The following is a 15952-nucleotide window of genomic DNA, read 5'->3' as shown; positions in this document are numbered from 1 at the left end:
TTTAAAACACTGACTATTAAAGGCAGAGAAACAGAAACCAGCCCAATTATCCAATCAAAAATAACAGTGCTGCAGGAATGCTTTTTGCTAGATCAAACTAGACTGATTCTTTCTGCCACAAAGAATACAGCTAGGCCTCTCTAGACAAAAGATTTCACTACAAGCTCAAAAGGTCACAAACAGTGACAGATAATCAGCTCTAACAGACAAAAAAGGAGACTAAAAATAGTTGCACAGATTACCCAGATATACAGTAAAACAAAAGTGTACAAACAGTTGAAAATAAGCACTTATCTTTTTCCAATATCCCAGCAGAACAAATGGCAAAAGGCCTCTCACTTCAGCTTTGAACAGCTTGAACAAATAAGTATAACTGGTTTAAAACACTGGCTATTAAAACATACTTGTGGGTTCCCTGCCACTGGCACATTTGGTTTCCTACCTGGTGAATCAATAGGGGTTCTTGCAGCGGCATTGTTCCCTTTTTCTTTAGAGACTTCTACAGGATCCTTCTTCACAGCAAACGTGAGCTGTATATCTAGGCTCATAGGTTCATAGGTGTATACTAGGCTAATGGCCCTGGAACCTTTACAAGCCTAGCCCATAGGATTACCCTGGTATCATGCCACATGACCTTAGTTCCCAGTGCCTCTGTCAAGTAGAGCTACTGGAGTGATCCCCTGGGTACATTTTCTATTTCCCATCCACTCATCAAGATTTCTCTTAAAGAGGGCCAGTGAGGTACTCTGTTTGACATGTATGGGAAGTATATTCCATAGCATGGGCAGTCACTGGGTTATGAACCTGTCCCTCCAGCACATTCTGTTGATTGTGGTAATGAGGTTGAGGTCTCTGGAGCATGTGGTGTGGAGGAATTGGGATTTCTTTAGATGTAGCATTTCTAACAGAGCTGAGTCAGACATGGCTTTGTAAGTCAAGCAGAGATCGCCTCTAAGTAGGCAATATGAGACAGAGCATAGATGGAGTTTTTTGAGTCTGTCCACATAGGGCAAGTTTTTAATGCCTAAGATCCTCTTTGTGAGGTACTTTTGCAGCCTCTCCAGTTGTTGCAGGTGTCTAGTGAGGCACATGCCAAATAGGGCATTGTACTTGATGATTGGCCTAATGATGGAAGAGTAGAGGGAGACAATGACATCTTCTGTGTTCAGTGGATTACCATTGATCTGGTAATTCATGGTAATAAATTTTTTCATATTTTGGTAAATAACTTTACTAGGGAGCATGTAATTGTGCCAAATAATACCTCATTTTGAAGACAGTGTTAGTCCTTACAACATAATAAAAGAACTGTGTCTGTATGCTGTACACATGTACAGATATGGCAGTTTGTTTAGGACTTAGATTATGGAAATTATGATTTTCTTTTAATATTTTGGTAAATAACTGTGCTAGGGAGCATGTCATTGTGGAAAATGAGACCTCATTTTGAAGACAGTGTTAATCTTTACAACTTGATAAAAAGACTGTGTCTGTAAGGTGTACACATGTACAGATATCACAGCTTGTTTAGGACTAAGGTTATGAAAATTATGATTTTGTTTTCATATTTTGGTAAATAACTTTGCAAGGGAGCATGTCAATGTCCCAAGTAATACCTCGTTTTGAAGACAGTATTACTCCTTACAACATGGTAAAAGAGCTGTATCTGTATGGTGTACATATGTATATATATCCCAGTTTTTTTAGTCTTGTAGGATTATGAAAATTATACATTTGCAATATTTCTCATTATTATGCCCATATCTTTGCAAGGGAGCATGGTGATGACACAAATGATGCATCATTTTGAAGCTGAAATTGAGCCACACAACCTGTACACTGACATGTAGTCTCTGTCTGTTACAGGTAATGAGATATTATGCTTTGTTTATTTATCAATTATGAAAAATATAATATTAATCATATTTCTGTGAATATCTCTGTGACGGACGATCACACAATAATGGTTAAGGTATAATTTTAAATCTGACAATCATACAAATAAATTAAGTACAAATTGTATGGGTCTACATGGTACATTCACCAAGATACTGTGATTTGCTGTACCAAAAAGGTAAAAATATGCACAATATCAGCATTCCTTAACAAATATTTAATAATGACTTAAATACACACTGTTGGAAAGGTCAATGTCTGCTGAATAACTTTCACATTAACATTTTTAGTCTAGCTTTTATGGTTGAAGAGTTATGAACATTTGTTTTCTGCATGGCATTACAAATGGATTATCTAAAAATGAGCTCAGGCTGCACTGTTGTTCCTGTGGTGGAAGTAAGCAGGCAGCATTTACTGAGCTGCTCCTGAGTGAATGTGTTAATGTGTTCTGCACCTACTCAGTCTTTTGAAGAAAAGTACATATTGCATGGGTTGCCATTTTAGTGAAATATCTTGGCATATATTTCCCCAGACATGTGTATTTACAGATGTACTTAATCTGGAACTCTGCACAGATTGTTTAATTATACATTTTAGTTTGAGTAAATGTATATATCACATGATAAGGTAATCCTGGTCAAAGTGTAACATTTGCAAAATATTTTATATCCTTCTAAGACTCAAATACACACTGTCCTTAATGAATATGTTAGATAATGTGAAAGTTTGACCTGAATGTTGTTTGAGGGACAGGAAAAGCCATGGGACAGGTTAACCCATGAAACATTCTGGAGGAAGTATCCCAGTTTATCAGCTATATTGCATTTCCTCTTCTTGGGTGGTTACTTTTAAATGATTCTTTGAAGGCAGAAATGATGATAGTGACAGTCAAGCATCACTAGTGCTACCACAAAATAGGTAGATACCTGGTGACACTTTCACATTTACATTCCTTGTGCATGGTACACTTGTATTTTCACCTGGTGATCTGACATTCATTTAATCAGATTTCCAGAAAATACTTTGAAGACTGTTTTACATCTGATCACAATCCAATGCAATGAATTGCAATCATTGTATTACCTATTATATTTCTTCAGACCTCATGAACAACTTTGTCATTAAGATCTTACTATGCTATCTCCAATCTGCATTTGAGTTGTGCATTCATGTCCTTCTAAGTTCTATTTTAGTTCCCTCTCCTTTTTTATCATAATAAAAGTTATTTCAAATAAAAGATACAATGTGAAAACTTTTAAACAACTATGTAGCTGAAGATAAAAGTATCATTAACAGAAAATGCTATAGGCACACTTCCTGCATGCTTGCAAGTCTTCTATTTTTATTAGTCCACTTCCTTCTGACAATAGAAATATATGGCCTTTGAAGTTCAATGTGTTGTTTTCCAACTCATTTCCAGAGTTCATCATTGTAATTTTTACCAAAATATACATTATCCCCTTAACATCTAGTGGTCACGTTGATCCAGATTAAGTTTTCATGCCTAGATTATTCATGCTTTCCAATATGTGACTATTTGCACTACATACCAATATATTCCCTACCAGCAGGATACTTCACATGTTAGATTGCCACTATTTCTACTTTTCCTCTTATTACACCTTCTGTCATTCAATTTATTTAGCTTCTAGTTACTCCTAAGAGTCCTCTTTGATACTGTAACCAGAGCATCCACCTATTTAAAAATCTCTGAGTCCTCTCCTTCACTTCCCTTTCTAACGTTTTCTTTTTTTTCAGATTTTCCATCAATGTTTTCACTTCCTCTGCTGTTGGATTGTCCCCTATATTTCCATTTTTCTTTATGTCTCTTTTAACCATTACCCTGATTATCCATACTTGTTCTGTTAGGTAAATTGAATTTTTCTCTTCTCTTCTCACACATGAAATACATGTCTTCTGAAACAGTTATTTCATCACTAATGACCTCTCTTATTAACATGAAAATGTGCTGTCTATCCTCTCTGTCTCCTGCTTCCCATCTTCAACATTCACCCATACCATTGGAATCAATTTGTATATTCAACCTGGTGTGTAGAAATATTTGTGTAAGTATCTCCATGTGAAAATGTAATACTTTTTGGACTTTATGTCATTTCCTGGAATCACTCATATTTGTCTCCAGAATCAATCATATACAATTGTAGACAACATCTCAGTCCATTTTGTTATCATTCTTATTGGCATCCTTTTTCTCCCTTCCTGCAATATCTTGAAGAAACCATGTAACAGACATCTCTACATTCTTTTCTACTAACCATCTTACTAAGTTCATCCACTTATTCTTTGGTTTTCCACAAATTATTATTTTTTGTTTTACTTCACTTAACACTACTTGAAGTGTATATATACTTTATGTTTCAGCTCAGATATCTCAATTGTTTTAATATGATCTATTATCTTGTTCTTATATAGTAAGTGATTGCAGTATTTAAACTTTATATACCACTATCTCCATCTTCAAGCTACTATTCTATTATGTTTATTGACTAAATGTCTTCTTTTTGGTAAAATGTCTTTCTTCCACTGCTTTAAATTAGTAGTAATAAATGTTCTACTAATCTCTTTACTTCTTGCTCTTTATAATAGTTACCGTATTTTTGGAGCCCAGTTCCCCAAAAGACATCTAGTAATTCCTCATGTCTAATTCCTGGATATTTCTCCCCTATCATTTCTTTCCATTTCATTTCAAACATTTCATATTAGCATTTAGCATAGAATACCCATTATATGTTTTTTAGGTACTGACTTGCTTCTGGCATGTTTATGCCTTTTTCCTCTCTAGTCATTGTAACTCTCTCCCAACTTGCTTTTGGCTACTTATCCATCCAAAGAAAATCTGTTATTTAATACCTTATTCTGGACACTATTTTAAGATCTGAGGGGAGCCATGCTTGTCCAAAATGCTTGTCCCAAACAGTACATGTGCAGATGTTCGTGGCATTGTAGAACTCAGTTGTAGAACTCCAAGCTTCTGATTCAGATTAAGTCTTAGATTATAGAACTCTTCATCTCTGCACAATAAACTTAGTGTTGCTCATGCATACCCGCATGATCTTTGCAGTGATCCTTCCATACTATCCTTAATCCATTCTCCCAAGTATTTTAGGTTATTCATTGGTATCATCATCATCAACCCACCTTTTCTCATGTTTTGCCATGGGGTTAGAATGTCACATGAACTGTCACCACCTGCCTCAATTCAGTGTCTCTCCCCTACCTTCTTTGACAGTCATCAATGACTGCCTCTGTTCTTCTCTCATACAATCCATACATCTCTCTGTTGGATGCTCTTTTTTTCTTGTTTTCTCTTACCCTCTTCCTGTTTGCTGCATATAGGTTTCTTCCTTTGCGACTTTGTTAGGTATCATGATGTCTTTTACATAGGTTATCTTTCTGAGCAAGCTAAAACAGCTTGGTCTGAGATTTTTTTTAGCTCTGTCCTCAGGGATGATACTTAAATCTGTTGGGTCTCAAGACCTTACAAGATCCACAGGACACTGGTATGTCTGTGTGGAATTCCATCATTCCTATTGTAGGGGTTATCTTTCTTCTGTGGCTGTTCTGTTGGAGTTACAATGTGCTCATGTAGGGTGGGTAATTTAGTACTAACCTACTCTGCCTTATCTATATTTATAGTAATCTGTTTGAGAACAAACCAGACACAATGTCCTTTAATCCTTATCAAGCACGAAGTTCTCCTTTTCCAGTTTCAGCCATTATACTAATGGAAACAAAGTAAGATGTCACACAGTAATTCAATGTGCTGCAGGTACTTTGTTTGAAATACTTTGTTTAATTGTCTTTTTTTTTACCATTTATTAACTTAGGATTGAATGTTGTGCAGTTGCTTTAAATGTTTACATACATGAGACTATAAATAAAATGTTCAGTTTTTTTAAGAACATCCATTAATTACAATATGGACCTTACAAACCCCAAATATCCCTCAAAGAATACTACTACACCAAGAAGCATCTTTTCATTAGTCCTATATGCAGCATGGAGTACAATTCTCCTCTGCACACGTTTTACCTTAAACAAAGGACAAAAAATACCAAAACATTCATCTGGGACAGCACAAGCTCTCATCTTATATTATTAGAACTAAATTCAGATATGTATAGAGGGTGATCACATTCACATCTGAAAGCACATCACTTGAACGTATAACTTACAGGATTCTTCAGATGACCCAGGCCTACTAACAAGGCTGTCTGAAAGCATACTACTTGAGCAATCGTCCTCAAGGTATAATATATGAATTTCCTAAAATGAACTAAATTATAGATATCTCTATGATTCAAACAAAATGCTCACCACTCAGGCTAATGGGCCAATGCAGGTTGGTCACATGCTATTAAGAAAATATGATTCAGAGACAGGCATGGATGGGATGCAAAGGGAAAGATCTTGTTATCATCTTCTTTTGGGTTTCTAATACCATGATGGGAATGGACCTCATTCCTAAGTCAATGTACAATTAAAGTTCATGAAATTAGTATTGTTTCAATCTTTGATGTCAACCAGAAGTGCTCTTCGCAGCACCTGCAATGTGCCCGGTAATAACTCCTGCAATTCGTACAGAGTTACATGCATTGGTAGCGTACCAAAATAGGATTGTAGACCCTTTTTTTATAAGAGTCATTACTCCTGATACTATTGGAATGGTCTGGGTATCTTTCTTCCACATTGCTCTCAATTCTGCCTGCAAACCTTGATATTTTATGACTTTGTATCTCTCTGTATGCAAGACACTGTAGTCACTGGGTGTGGTGATTTCAATGATCAATGCTACTTTTGTCTTCTTTTCATGGACCACTGTATCTGATTTTCTAGCATCTATCTTTTGAACTGCTGGTAATGGATTATCCCATGTGATGCTAGTGTTCTCTTTAGTGGTCCATGCATTGTATTGGCAAAGGCATCTCACACACATTCACTCACAAAAGCAGACACATAGATACACACATACAGACATACACGCACACACACTCTCAGACATACATGCACATGCTCACACACACACACACACACACACACACACACACACACACACACACACACACACACACACACACACATTTGTGCCCACATCCAGCCATCAAAAAACAAGCCCCCCCCCCACTTGATCACACCTACTGAAACACTCAGCCATACACTTGCACACACACAGACACACACACACACAGACACACACACACACACACACACACACACACACACACACACACACACACACACACACACACACACACACACACACACACACACACACACACAAACACATATGCACATACATCCAGACTTTGGATTCCCAACCTAACCCACTAGTAAGACAACACACACAGACATATACTTGTAGATATATACATTTATGCAATCATGTTCATGACCCTACAAACAAGCACACAAACATGTCCACACATAAACACACCCGAACAACACCCTCACCCAACCCCCCAACACATCTTTGCTGAACTTGTACAGCTAGTACTCCCATAGATTTGGAGATACACTCCCATGCTTTTACAGTGGACACTTTTTCCTCCTAGAGGAAAATTTTACTTGGCTTTGCAAACAGAGAACAGCAAACATTTCAAGGACAAAGCTCATGGCTAATAAACATTAGCCACTTCCCTAGACTGCTGCATTACACCACTCCCTATGCTGAGAACTCTATGAATGGTTTACTCTCAGAGGCAGATTGGTCTCACTAAGTCTTTCTGAATTCCAGGGTATAACTTCTGAATCTGTTTTACTTCATGCATGGTACAGTACTAAATAATATGTCTATACTTAGAAAGATGCATTTTGTATCCTCTATTAACTGAATCCTGGGTTGACTTGGTATGTTGATTTATGCAGAAGAATCTTGTACCATTCATAGGTTCATAGGTGTTTACTAGGCTAATGACCACAAGGGCCTTTTAAGCCAAGCCATGCATCCCAAATCTCTGACAAGTTCTGATACCCTTGATAAGTGTAAGCATGGGCCTGGGAGATTAACCATTTACTGGTTACCTGTGTCCATTAGAGACATAGGTGCCAAACCAGGGATGAATTTCTGGTTTCCCATCCAATTATCCAAATTGCACTTGAAATGGGTCATGGAGGAACTCTGCTTCACATGGATGGGGAGCCTGTTCCATAGACAGGGTAGTCTCTGGGATACATGCCTATCTGTCCAGCAGGTCCTATTTATATCACAGGCAAGGTTTAGGTCTTTAGAAAGTGTAATTCTGCTACTGTTCATTTTGCAGATATGCAGGAGGTCCATCAGAGTTGGAGTTTGTCAATGCCCTGTATGCCAGGCCTAGATCTCCTATCAAAAGCCTGTAGGAGACAGAATACAGGGATAGGGCCTTGAGGTGGTCTGCATAGGGCATACTACTTATGTCCTATATTCTTTTAGTGAGGAACCTCTGCGGACATTCCAGTTGCTGGATATGCCTGGTTAGGTACATACCAAAGGGTGCATTGTACTCAATGATAGGTCTGATGAATGCCAAATACAGTGGAACAATGACTCCCTCGGACTTAGATGCTCTACCTTTGTTTATAAGTTGTGCAACATATATAATGATTTCATCACCACTGTAGACACATGATGATCATAGGCCAGATTACTATCTATGTGTGTCCCTAAGTCCCTGACTACTGGGTCAACTCTATGGGGTGTGTTGTCACTATGATAGTTACCAGGGATGGATGACTACTCAAAGGATACTATTATGCATTTCTTGGGATTTAGTTTTAGTCCATAGCTCTGACACCAGTTATTTATCTGTGTTAGCCTCTCCTGGAGAACATTTGTGTCAGTGTGAGATTCAATGACAGCTCCTAATTTGCAATCATCTGCAAATGTAGTCAGCCACAGACCACTGACATTGGCCTTGACTTCTGAGAAGTAAATGCCAAAAAGGAGCAGTCCAAGGACTGATCCCTGAGGGACTCCATTTGTGACTGGCCTATTTGTAGAGGTGGACTCTGCAATTCAGGGGATGGACATAATATCTAGATAAAAAAATAAATGAAATGCAACTTGTCTCAAATAAAATCATAGCTTTCACTGATCAGAAGATGGAAAAGTGGAGTTTTTTCATCAGTAACATACATAAGTTTCTGAAAGTAGACAAATTTTCTTAACATGCTGACTTAATTCAAAGTAGTTAAAGAAAGACTTCTGATAAAACACTATTCTACAAAGCTGGAGATGCTAATCTAACATGAAAGGCACCTAGAAGCATATATTTTATTTGAGCAGTGCTTTACCTTGTTTGGTATCCCTGAACCATCTTAATCAGAAGAACGTTGACTTTAGTCCTCAATGCTTATGGCAAGGGAATCATACAGAGACATAAACATGACATTCAGCTGCAGCTTCTTATTGTACTCTGGGTTTCAAGTAAAAACATCATGAGTAAATGCCCAGTTTGATTCTTATGATACTGAATGAATAATACTGGAATCCTTAATTGCTCATAATGCTGCAAACAACTTACAAACGGATCATACTGACATAGGAATACATACTTTAGGAATACACATTTCTTATTTCTAGTAATACATTCTGAATTAGAATAAGAAACAGTAACTTACCATGAGTTATCAATGACATAACTCTCAACTGTCTAGATTTTTGAAGAATGCCCAAATTTTTGCCTCATATTTTTGGACTGTACCTCATAAAATGTGTGGTTTTCTGGTAAATTACTGAGGATTCAAGTCACTAAATAATGCCAAAGATTTGAGTTTCAGACTTCATATCCTTCAGAAAATGCATGCTAACACAAAATATGTTATTCTAGGTGCTTTAAGTTTATAAAAGTAATATTTAAAATCTGGCCCTATTTTTTGTGCCTTTGTACCACCATTATTTTAGGCTTTGTCCAGATTTTTGCGTTAATATGTTGAGAAGTATGATAATGACTCTACAGCAACAAACACACACAGTTTTTTATTCAGTTATGTTATTTTACCTTTATTACAAGCTAAAAAAGGAGAGACTATGAATCAATACTTCCTGCATTAAGCCTGGTAGAAAAAAATGTCATCCATGGAAAAAAAGTAGAGAGAGAACAGAAATATTCTACTTAAACATGTTGTTCCATTTAGATATGTATTTTGTTTTATTTAAAGTGAGAACTATGAATGTATGCACCAAATTGTTTTATATGGGAAATGCTAGAAATTATTTACTTATTTATTTATTTAATTATGTTGTATGAAAATATTACAAATTTGTTATGAACTATCTGTGGAAAAATGGAGTGAAAAATAAGCATATTACAAAATTTTGTAAGGAAATGTATTTGTGTAAACTTTCAAGATAAAAATTTATTTTTTTGCTTGAATTCTTACCAAATGAAAAATAAATAAAATAAAAACCTAAAAGACTAATGTAAATGAATTATATGTGATTTTAAGTAGTTACAAACTTAAAAGTATTTGCTGTAATACTAATCTGACATCTGACATTGCTCTAAACTTACAATTTATTCAAGTGGTGGTAAAATTACTGTTTTTTTCATATGTTTGCCTATTAACAAAAACTACATGGTACCTGCATAAAAAATGTTACTTATTTCCCAGATAAATAAGTGTGAGATAAATCTTTTTGAATTACCTACTGCCATTTAGTCACTCATTCTCTGATTACCTGCATGATGAAATTAGTTGTCACAAGGCAGGAAGAACCTATTTCAGTACTGAATATGGGCAGGACAGAGGACCTAGTTTTGAATGGGACTCTGGTCTATCTCAGGCCCCCCAAATAAACACACACGCACACACACACGCACGCACACACACACACACACACACACACACACACACACACACACACACACACACGTACAAACAAATAAAATGACTAGCGCTCACACAACACACTTCACATACAACATATCTCTGGGATGTGATAGGAAACTGCAACACCTGACAAAAATGCACAAAGACTAGGAAGGGTGTTCAAACTCTGTGCAGAGTGCGTCAGAGTTAAGAACTGGACCTGGGAACTAAGTGCTGTGAGGCAGCAATGCTGACTGCTGCACCACTCTGCCACCCTTATCATGTATTGCTTTAAAGTTATTCGTGTTATTTTGAAAATTACTTTTTATATCTCTCTTTGCCCATGAACTTATTGAAGCATTTAGTTACGTGGAGTCTACATGTCCTTCCCGTGGTCAAATGACGTCTAAAGACATGCAGGTAGGTGCGTGTGTGAATGGGAGTGCCTTCTTTGAAGGTTGGGCATCGGGCTGGCAACTCGGCACCATAAAAATCAACTGCCAATAATTAGCGGACCGGAGTTCCGCTGTGGCGACCCCTAACCGTGATAAGCCGAAAGACATACTACAATGGTATAATTAATTTCCTTAAATTTACTATGACTTTTTCAGTAGATAAAATGAATTATTTGAATGCATGGATTACTAAGAACAAGAACTTGAGGAGATTTGAGTCTACCATCTTTAGGAAACCCACCTATTCTAATGCACTCTTACATTTTACTAGTTGGCACCCCCTTTTTCAAAAGAGGGCCTTGGTTAAAGGACAAATGATCTGTTTAGCCAGGATGGTATTACAGGACTAAATATTTTAAGTGGAATGTGAGAAGTTAATGGATATGTTTGAGAAAAGATGTTACCCTAAGTCATTTATCATGGATTTGGCCCAAGAAGTATATAACAAAATATAGGAAGGAATTTATTTTCTTTGCTGGGTAAGAAAGATTTTTATCTTTTCCAAAGGAAACCAACAAGGTAGATCAGTTAAATACTAACAGAGGCTTGATTCTTACCTATAACCACGATTTTCCAGCTATTAAGAAGATAATAGAGAAAAATTAGGACATTTTTCCACAGACAATGTACTCCATAAATAGTTGGGAAAGAACCCCAAGGACATCTACAAAAAGGATGTGAACATAAAAAATCTTTTGGAGAGATGTTTAAAAGTCAACCTTTCTCTGGTATGAGGGCATGTGGACATTGTAGTCAGTGTCATAAAGTCTCAGAGTGAGGTACATTCTTTACTGAAGGGTATAAGGATATCCGTATTAGATACAAATACCACTGTTTGAGTAAACGAGTGGCATATTTGGCTCAATGCACAGAATATTCTTGTTTCTATATAGGCAAAATGGAAAAAGCTTAAAAAGTAAGGACATATCAACATTTTTACGATACTATAAAGAAAGATGAGAGTAATATCATGTATATATAGATTAAAGAAAATAATGGTCACATTTTTAAATGTTATATAGTGCATGATGTGAAAATTGATAAAAAAGGGGGACCCTGGAAGGACTCGTTAGAGGTTAAAGATCTTGAATGGCAGCTTAGAACTATTGCAACTGGTCCATTTGGATTGAACAAAATGGTGTCTATTAGCAGTATACTAAGATGGAAAGCAGCTTTATAAAATAAAGCGTTATTTTTTTAAAAATATAATAACAGAAAAAAGAACAAAAAAAGGACAAAACAGGAAAGGAGGATAAGACCAAGGTCCAAATTTACAACGAAAGGAATAAAAATAAAACTTCCAATATATATATAACATATATATATATAATTGAAATTAAAACAAAATTAAAATTAAGACAACATTCCAATTAAAAGAACATTACACAACATAAAGAGACATACACACTGTTAACTAAATCAATTAAATATCAAAAAATAATTTTTTAAATATTATAATTTTAAAATTAACCTTATTTTTTATTAAGTTTTTTTAGTGTCCCATATTTTAAAGAAAAAATCTTTTTAATAAATTCAACTTTTTTTTTAATCAACAGACAAAAGAAAGCATTAGGTTTTGCCAATGCTAAAAAAAAAAATGAATCTACAGACCTTTTTGTTATTATTTTGATGTTCATCATATATTGACTGTATATTTCTATATTAGTTACTCCAATATATTCTTCTAATATTATTTAATTCTCGTTTTGTTCCTCTCGCTTTGTCTGACCTATATAATATTCAGTACCTATATATCACAAACTATTAATGTAAAAGCACACAAGAACAGCAATTGAATTTGTTTTTAACCCCATTATAGCACTGCCTTTTATAGCACTAACTCTATATATAACTCTCCTACATATCTTACATTTGCCACATTGCCTACTTGTTCTTCAATTTTTTACAAAATTTTACATATTTTTATCATAAAAAAAATGTCTATTTTTTTAGATTTAGATAGATGAGAATAATATATATGAAAAAGACATGTTTTGAAACAAATGCCCAATATCTTCATTACTACTAACAATACAAAAAAAAAAACAAAAACATAAAAACAAAAATATCTGAAAATAAAAAAAAAAAAATAAAAAATCTATCCTATCCTCTTCTCTTATCTATTTAGTAATAATAATATTAAAATAATATGTTTGTCTAGACCACATTCAACCACAATTTAATTTTTTTTTTTTTCTTAATAAAATTCAAATAACCTCTGTTGTTTTCACAAACTAAACAAAAAAAATCAAATTCTAAAAGAAGAGCTATAGTCAGAGGTATATTTTATATTTTTAAGCCCCCCAGGATGCTTCAATTAAGCTAGAGTGTGATGGATGTTGATGCGTGAAGAAAATTGTTAAAGCTGTTCTCTTTTAATGTTTTGAATTGGAATTCCCCCTGTTTATCCATCCACATATAAAATAATATCTAACTGAATTTTATTTTTATTATTTATATATATATGATCTAAAAACCAAATTTTTTTTATGTAACTCTACCAAACTTATAACTCTCCCTCCTCCCTCTACAAATAAAAAAAAAATTTCAATTATGTTCAATTATAATTAATTATACTTGTATATATATATGCATCTGAAGTTTGTATTTTATATTTTTTGAAAGGCTTTGGAGCGAGGGTACCGGAATAAATTTTATCCTGCATTCCTGTTTCCTGCTTTATTTAAAAATATAATATCAGCTTTTAAATATTTTATAGCAACAATGTGCAACAAAAGTTTTGTTTACAATTTAGCTACATTATTTTAAGAATTATTGGGAAGTGTAATATTTATTTGCATATATTCAAATATATATATATATATATATATATATATATATATATATATATATATATATATTTATATATGCATTTATGTATTTGTTGTAATTTTATGTTAGAGTTTAGTTAATTTGGTCGACTGACCTGTGATTTTTTTATTAGAGTTAACAGCAGTAGAGAAATGAAAGACTGCTGATTTAAGGAAGAGCTATCATTACTCATTACTCAATCATTAAATGGCAGAATGTCATGGACTGAGGGTTGGGGGAAATATTAGACATCAGGGAGTCTATAAATGTGCCATAATAGCAAATAAATTATTATGCTGGTCAAGGGAAACATGTACTAGCCACAAGGGCAACTACAAGTGTAGCATAACAGCACTTAAACTATTTTGATGATAGAGGGTGGGGAAACCAAAGGAGGAAAGACATGCTAAGGGGGACAGGTATGGAGATTATGGTGTGTGTGAGTGTGTTTGTGTTTGAAAGTTTATGTGTATGTGCATGGGAGAGTGACCGAGGGGAGAGGATATCAATATCTACAGGAACAGCAGTTCACTACTACAATGTGCCAGTCAACAAAAATCTGCATGTCATGGTAGTAACTGTCACTCACAGACATGCAAGTTAACTGATAATTTAAGGAGGGGGGTGTAGGCTGAAGATAGCAACTTGTTCAGTCGGGAATGTGGCTTTACAGGACTAGTGTGAATTTGTATAAAATAAGTTGAAATATTTATCTTTTGGCTACTGTTCCTGATTTCACAGAAAATCCCTATTGTCATTTCATATTTTTGGTCTATCAAGTCACTGTGAATAGTAGTCACTAAAAGGGAGTGGTTGTGCATGAAAGCAACTTACCGACTTGCTAATTGTTCATGTTAAAGTTTGTGCTACCAGTACTAGTGTGCATGTGAATGAAGCATATTGGAATATTAATTCTCTTGTGACTGTGTGAAAGAGTTAAATCTGCCCCTGAATTCACTAAATGTCCTTGACTTTGGCTTATATTTTTGATCTGCATCTCATACAGTTTGTGGTTTTCTGTCAAATGATTGACGATTTCATTCACTAAATAATAGCAGCCATTTGACTTTTAAGACTTTTCTGAACATGCATGTCAATGCTTAAAACTGTTAATTCTAGCAGTTTTTTTTTAGGTATTAAAGATTAATAAATAATCCGTATCCTTAATACTGGGCCTCTGTCCCTCATTCTGCTTTGACTTTGTCCATGACTGTCTCACGAGGAGGTCGGGAGTTATTGTTTATCATTGGCAGATAAGCTGTGCACAACAACTTGGTTGTAATTATTGCTTGGAGCTAGTGGCTGCTTTTAGATAGTAGTAACTTACATTTACTCAGTTAATTATCTGGTTTTGTAGAACTAATGTGCTTTGTGTAAAATAAATTTCAATACTCGTGGCTATTGTTCATTTGAAAGAAAATTGAAATTAAACAGCTTTTAACTGTCCCCGATTTTGCAGAATGCTCCTGATTTTACATGATATTTGTGGTCTGTTTTTCATAAAATTTATGGCTTCTGGCAAATCACTGAGGACTGCAATCATTAATAAATGCAGACATTTTAACCATTTGAGTTTCAGAATTCTTGTCCTTTAGAAAATGCACACTAATGCAAAAACTGTTATTCTGGTAACCTTTTAACTATATAAGAGAAATATGACTATGATTCTAAGTCGTCCTCATTATTCTTTTGTATTTTTCCCTAATTCTTGTCATAAGTTGTCAAGGCTTATTTTTTATGAAGATTAAGTGCAGTGCACACAACAAAGTGGTTATAACTTCTAGGTGGGGGTAGGGTTGTTTGTGGATAAAATTAATTTAGCTTCGGAGTCAAAGTGTGCAGGGCTACTATCCATATGTGTGAAATAAGTTGGAATACTAGGGATACTTTGTGTGAAACAAACTTAAAAATATATCGTGTCTATAACTAACTATCTTTACCACAATCTGTGGTGTACAAAGTGGGGTTATAATTGCTGG

This window comes from Protopterus annectens, chromosome 17.part0, assembly GCF_019279795.1.
Source record: "Protopterus annectens isolate FY-2018-M chromosome 17.part0, PAN1.0, whole genome shotgun sequence".
NCBI classification, from domain to species: domain Eukaryota; kingdom Metazoa; phylum Chordata; order Ceratodontiformes; family Protopteridae; genus Protopterus; species Protopterus annectens.
Note: the sequence above shows the minus strand (reverse complement) of the source record.